Here is a 7,460-nt window from a genome sequence, read left to right as displayed (position 1 = left end):
CAAGTAACAGCAGGTTCAAAATTAAAATGAACTTACTTTGGAAGCTGGCTTGTTTTCATCTTGTTAGTCATACAAAGCCCTTAAGGTTAATTTCCTATGGAAGTTTTTCTAGTTTAGATGATAAACGTTGTTTACTATCTCCAGTCATACTCAGAAATTTGGACACAGCGGCGGCTGTGGCTCGGGAGGTAAAATGGATCTACTAATAACTAATCGAAAGATCAGTGAAGTATCTATGGGCAAGATATCGAAACCTAAGTTGTCCCCAATACATCCAGTGGAGTGTGAATTTGTGAATGTTAGATGAAAAACACATTGGCATTGAAAAATGTGCTTGTAGAGTGTGTGAGTGTGTGTGTGTGTGTTTGTAAATAAATGGGTGAAAGGCTTGTAGTATAAAAGCACTTTGAGTACTCAGAGTAGAAAAGCACTATATTAATTTTTTATAAAGCACCTTTCACAGACATGATCCCAATAATTGACATAATAAATCTATTGAAATTGGTTTGGAGTTCAGTGTGCTCGGTTCATTTTGAAAACATCTCGGGTCGTTTTTTGGGTTTCTGTTTAGTTATCGGTGGACGTTGCTTTTACAACATAACATGCAACCTTTGACTCCACTAACAAAGCGGCGTTGATGACAGCTGCATTTGATGTCATTCTTTGGGTGGAGTAGCTGGACGGCCTGAGCTGACAATTTATTCCCTCAGACCAAAGAGTTAACTTTATTCATAAAGCTATAAATGGCTGAGTCAAGTCCAGCAACAGACCTGCAGCAAAGTCCTCATTACCAAGAGAGTTCAGCTGACTTCAGCCGAGTCAATCGTCTGAGCTGAAGAAACAAGAATATTCCTCGGAGCAGGCAGCAGCCCTAATGAACTCAACAGGGTACTCTGCAAGTGCCCTTGTGCACGCTGTAACACCTTATAAGAGGAGAGGTTAGCAGCACCAAGGTGCCCAGCATGTAAATCAGTTATTTAATTAAACAGTTGCTAAAGGCACAGACCAGGTAAATCTTGTGTTGAGTTGTAAAGGCTTTTCCTTTAAAAGTATGCTCAGGGAAGCTAACCGGCAGTGTGTGTCGGGTCATTAACATTCCTATTGAAATGTATCTGTGGCATGAGCTGCTACCTGCCAATTAGGATAACAGTGCTTAAATACCAAAAAAGCTGTGCAATCTGGAAGCGGTGCAGGTGCAGGTTAGATTTGTTTTGTTTTGTAATTGCCCTGGTTTGTTGGCAGCGGTCTTCAATGAACTGCTAATCGGTTTAGTGTCACATATTGCTCCTTTCAGCCTGAAAGTGCCAGCGATCGTTATCAGATTGTTTTATTGATAACATTGAACGTACCTCCTGCAGTGTCAGGTTGGCGCAGTCTCCATTAAAGCATCGGAGAGCAGTAGTAGTATGGACCAGAAACGAAATCACGGGGCTTGGCAGTAGCAATTTGCATGAGGTGGTATTGTTTTAATAGAAGCACTAACTTGAGATTGCTTTGGGAATTGAGGGCAGGAATGAGGATAGAAGAGCGGATGTACAGGGATCTTGAAACAGAGCCCCATTCTTTCTTTCTTTTTTCTCCCCCAAGTCAGCAGCGGATTAGTTTCTTCTTCTGACAGAGGAAAGGCTTTATTTGTCTAGCTTATGAGGATATAAGGACAGAAAAACAATGTTTCATCTAGAGAGTGAACTGCAGATTTTTCTAAATAAACTCACATTTTTGGAGTTAGCTTTTAAATACTGTGCAAAAGTCACCCCATATTTTATAATATTTTCTTTTGAAAACAGGAATTTGGGTGTATACATGTATTGAAATATGCAAACATACATGGAAATGCAGTGCATGAGGGTACATAAGACAAAGATAGCTTTGCCGTACAACAAGCTTCTGCTGCTTCTTTTGGAGTCACCACAGTGGCCTCCTCAGAAGAAGACTCATGTCTTCTTGTCACACCAACCCTCTGAATGTCCTCCTTCACTGCATCCATGAATCTTGTCTGTGGTCTTCCTTTTTTCCTCCTAGATTGAATTTTCTTATTCAACATCCTTTTTTCAGTATAACCACAAACCTCCTCTATACAAGTCCAAACCACCTCAGCCTTGGCGCTCTAATTTTATCTCCAAAGATTTAAGCTGTCCTTCTGATAAACTCAGTATTTTGGTATGACCAGCATTATTTTTCAGAACAGGCTAAACTCTCTTAGGCAGCTTTCTTGTCATTTCTTTAAGGAGTCTTTGGGAATAGTTGTCCAGGCATCTTGAAGGACATTCAAAGCTCTTCCTTGGATGTTTCTGCCTTTTGTTCTGTTTTCTGTGAACATAATCCTACACTGCATTAGTAATGTTGAGGTCTGTGCTTTGTGGAGGCCAATCCATGACTGATTGTGTTCCATTATGTGCTTTTCTATCCAGGTATGTTTTTACTGATGGGATCAAGCTGTTGCCAATTTGATGCGTTCAGATGGTATTGCATGGTGGATCAAAATCTGCATTCATAACTCCATCAATCATTTGTATTTCTTTGTATGTTTACCTAAATAAATGGGAAGAAATTATGTTATTTCAACAAGGACAAGGACCTTAGGATACAATTTAGGTTCTCTGGTATGTCTATCCCTTCAGTGATGTGTCATTAAAAAAATAAAATAATAATAATTCTTAACCAACAAACAAAAAATAGCATTTTTCTAAAAATGGTCAGGTATGGGGACTGGCCTGAAAATGATCAAAGATGAAAATGTTCAAAGACAAACTTTGAAAGACCTACAGAAAAGTACTATTAAAGACCTCTTTAAAAAATATAAGAAAGTCTGGCCCTTGAAAGCAAATATACAGTAATATGGGGTGTACCCAATAATTGGCTCAGTTATATGTTTGTAAATTAATACATTAGCTCGATAACAATAAACAGTATTAACATCTTACTAACAGATTATAACTTAACTTATTAAATGACATTAGGCTCAATTTCTAAATCTTTTTGTTTCAAACTGTCCCACAGTTTCAACCTCACAGGAAAGAAAACATGAGGATTTGGGAAAAGGCTAAATTAATTTACAGCCAGGTCCACTGGTGAACACGTAATGACTGTAATGGTGAGCTCACATGCTGGGTTATCATGTCCAACCAGTCAGTGCCGTGGCTCATCAGCAGTCCTCCCAGTGGGAATGACCGCAGTGTGGGCTGATACTGAGAAGGGACTGGCTTTGATGTGCAGTGATACATTTTTATGATATCACCATGGGTGGCTTTTAATTTGCCTAAAGTGATGTTTGTTAAAAAAAAAATGGGAACAAGGCTGACACAAATAGGAATTCTAAAACACAGAATTAGATCTTGACAAGATCATTACAGTTCCTTTCACGTGTGTATTGGGAATAATTTAATGAATAATCTGCCTCCAACACAAGCCTATCTCATCATATTTTATTAATACAAACATTTTTTTTGGTCATTTCCTTCCTTCAATAGGCCAAAAAATCAGTAGCCTTTTAAAAAGCTGAATCATGTCGTTCAGCAGGCGAGATATTCCACTAAAAGTGAAATGGAGTTAGCAGAACTTACAAAGGGATGTCTAATGTAAGTTCCTCTGATCGTTAAATGCTTATTTGACTTTCAGTTTACATGCTGCTTTGTTTGTCTGCAGCCGCAGGATGGAGGGATCTCTTCATAAGTCATGATTTGCAGCTCCCGGTGATGCCTCAGGATGTGAGATGCTGCGGTAGTTGAGGTGCTTTATAAAGTTTATCATCTTTGAGCTTAGATATAACCCAAGCTTCACATAGATCCTAGGAACTTGTTGTTGAAATTCTGTTAGAAAACGCACATTATTATTGATTCGCATTTTATTCATAGCCAAGCTTGGGAATTCACCTGCTGCTGACTCCACAGTCACTCTGGGCCTTCATAAAAACAGCCCCGCACACGATAAAGGTATTGTAACTTCTATTTCACCAGAAGGATGACTGAACAGAGGATTACTATTAAGAGCTGTCTCAAACTGCATCGTTTCCCGATTGATGTATTGATCGCAGCCATTGTTTTCCTCACAGCACAGAGGTTAGTTTACCTGCGCTTTTGATAAGGAGAAGATGGAAGAATGCTGTATTTTGCCGCATAATGGCTTCCTAACAGCCTGGAGTCTCATCAGAAAGGCAGTGATCTCCTCTGGCAGCTCATTCAGTCCCTTATAGCACAATGCTGCGGAGTACCTCCTCAAGCTGCCTATCCATCATACCCCAAGAAAACACACCAGATCAAGTAATGTTAGCCGTAACACAGTTTAAGCTTTTCTCTGTGTTGTGCTTTTATTAAATTTAGTGCCAGTGCAGAGAGTCTCTGTGGACAAGTTGATAGCTAGACAAAAGTCCAAGAGGAAACGGCTACTGTATAACAACACTTTGGAAAAGGTGGAGAGAGAATCTCCTGTGATTTAAAGGTTACAGGTGTGATGCCTGAAAAGGGTAGAAAATGGGAGCAGGTTTCGTTGGACTATAGGGAGTCCGATACCACCCAAAATGCAGCTGTCTGGACTCGTCTTGTTTTTTTTCGTGTCTGTTTTTTAAGGGCAAGGAAAGTAAATACATATAGTGCTGTTTTTTTGATTGAGAAATATATATATATATATATATATATATATATATATATATATATATATTAGTGCTGTCAAAATTATCGCGTTAATTGTTAAGATCAACGCGAAATGTTTAATGCATTAAAAAAATTTAACGCTGATTTTGTTTTTTTTATTAATTTCCTGTAATCTAAGACCTTTAAATTCATGAGCACCTCTGGAGGAGGGGGCAACAGTGTGCTATGCTGGCGTTTGGCCTGACAGAAATGATTAGAAGAAGAAGAAGAAGTGACACCATGCTACTATCTAGCTAACACTAGCTAACACACGCAAGCATGGACGAGGGCGGACTTTTGGGTGGAAAGTTTCTCTTTAAGAAGTTGCCTGATGGCTTGTTGGACAAAACGAGAGTAAGATGCACAATTTGCAACGCTGAATTCAAGTACCACAGAAGCAGTTCATCACTGGCGTATCACCTGAGAGCAAAACACCCAACTGAATCCACCTCTACGGGACCTCGCCAGTCTACGCTTCAGGAGTATGGTGCTTGTGGACGAATAACAAAAAATGTGAGAGAAAAGGTAACCAATTCCTTGGTTGTTTGGATAGCTAAAAACTGCCGACCAGTTAGCATAGTAGAAGATGATGGACTGAGAGAAGTCATTCGTGCTGCATCAGGAGATGAGTGTTACAATCTGCCCTCGAGAGGAACCATTGTGTCGAGACTGCACACTTTGTATGGGGACCAGAGGGCTCAGCAGTCCAGCAAGCTTGTGCAAGTAAGGAATGTCGCTCTCACCGGAGACCACTGGACTTCGGTGAACAACGATAATTACTTAAAATATAAAGAATAAAAAAATGTAATTGGAGCCAGGCTATTAATAAAGTAATTGAGATTAATCGCAATTAATAACAGAAAATTGTGAGATTAGTTAGTTAATTTTTTTTAATCTATTGACAGCACTAATATACAAAAACACCCAGCACGCCCCTGCGGGCGGTTTATCCTTCAAGCTCGGGTCCTCTACCAGAGGCCTGGGAGCTTGAGGGTCCTGCGCAGTATCTTAGCTGTTCCCAGGACTGCGCTCTTCTGGACAGAGATCTCCGATGTTGTTCCCGGGATCTGCTGGAGCCACTCGCCTAGCTTGGGAGTCACCGCACCTAGTGCTCCGATTACCACGGGGACCACCATTACCTTCACCCTCCACATCCTCTCGAGCTCTTCTCTGAGCCCTTGGTATTTCTCCAGCTTCTCGTGTTCCTTCTTCCTGATACTGCTGTCATTCGGAACCGCTACATCGATCACTACGGCCGTCTTCTTCTGTTTGTCTACCACCACTATGTCCGGTTGGTTAGCCACCACCATTTTGTCCGTCTGTATCTGGAAGTCCCACAGGATCTTAGCTCGGTCATTCTTCACCACCCTTGGGGGCATCTCCCATTTTGACCTCGGGACTTCCAGGTTATACTCGGCACAGATGTTCCTGTACACTATGCCGGCCACTTGGTTATGGCGTTCCATGTATGCCTTGCCTGCTAGCATCTTGCACCCTGCTGTTATGTGCTGGATTGTCTCTGGGGCATCTTTACACAGCCTGCACCTGGGGTCTTGCCTGGTGTGATAGACCCCAGCCTCTATGGATCTTGTACTCAGAGCTTGTTCTTGTGCTGCCATGATTAGTGCCTCTGTGCTGTCTTTCAGTCCAGCTTTGTCCAGCCACTGGTAGGATTTCTGGATATCAGCCACCTCCTCTATCTGCCGGTGGTACATACCGCACTTGATGGTGACTTGTGCTATGGGCTTGGAGTTGGCCTCTAGTGTTGTACGCCACATCCCCATTGAGTTCCTGATGAAGGCTCTTAGGGTCCCATTGATCTTGTACAATTCTAGGCATTCCAGTATCCAGCTGTGGGGCATTGAGTCATAGGCCTTCTTGTAATCAATCCAGGCAGTGCACAGGTTGGTCAGTCTGGTCTTGCAGTCTCGGCTGATTGTTCTGTCTACCAGTAGCTGGTGTTTTGCGCCTCTGGTATTCTTGCCAATTCCTTTCTGTGTCCCGCTCATGTATTGACCCATGTGCCTGTTCATCTTAGCCGATATGATGCCTGACAGGAGCTTCCATGTAGTACTGAGGCAAGTTATTGGTCGGTAGTTGGAGGGGACCGGTCCCTTCTTGGGGTCCTTGGGGATCAGGACCGTCCGGCCTTCAGTTAGCCATTCCGGGTGTCTCTCGTTAACTAGCAGCTGGTTCATTTGTGCTGCCAGACGCTCGTGGAGTGCAGTCAGCTTCTTCAGCCAGTAGGCATGAACCATGTCGGGCCCTGGTGCTGTCCAACTCTTCATACTGGAGACTCTTTCTTGGATATCTGCCACTGTGATGGTTACTGGACCCTGTTCAGGGAGGTTGCTGTGGTCTGCCCTCAGATCCTCTAGCCACTGAGCATTGCCGTTATGGGTTGCATCCTTCTCCCATATGCTCTTCCAGTATTGCTCCGTCTCCAGCCTTGGTGGTGCTGTTCTCTTATTGTTCCCTTGCCACTGAGAGTACACCTTTGCTGGTTCTGTGGAGAACAGCTGGTTTATTCTCCTGCCTTCTATCTCTCTAGTGTACCTCCTCAAGCGGCTGGCCAAGGCTGTGAGTCTTTGCTTGGCAGTTTCCAAGGCCTCAGGTATGGACAGCTTGCTGTATTTCTTAGGCACCTTATTTGTCGCACCTTTCTGCAACTCCGTTAGTTGGCTAACCTCCCTCCGAGCTACTTGAGCAGCTGGATAGCGTAGTGGTTAGACTACACGCCTTTGGAACAGAGGATCGCAAGTTCGATTCCTGCCTGGGGCGTCTGTATCCAGTAAGGGTCCTAAGGCTAGACCCCCTATGCTAAGCGAGCCT

Source organism: Astatotilapia calliptera, chromosome 6 (assembly GCF_964374335.1).
Source record: "Astatotilapia calliptera chromosome 6, fAstCal68.1, whole genome shotgun sequence".
In the NCBI taxonomy this organism is placed as follows: Eukaryota; Metazoa; Chordata; class Actinopteri; order Cichliformes; family Cichlidae; genus Astatotilapia; species Astatotilapia calliptera.
Note: the sequence above shows the minus strand (reverse complement) of the source record.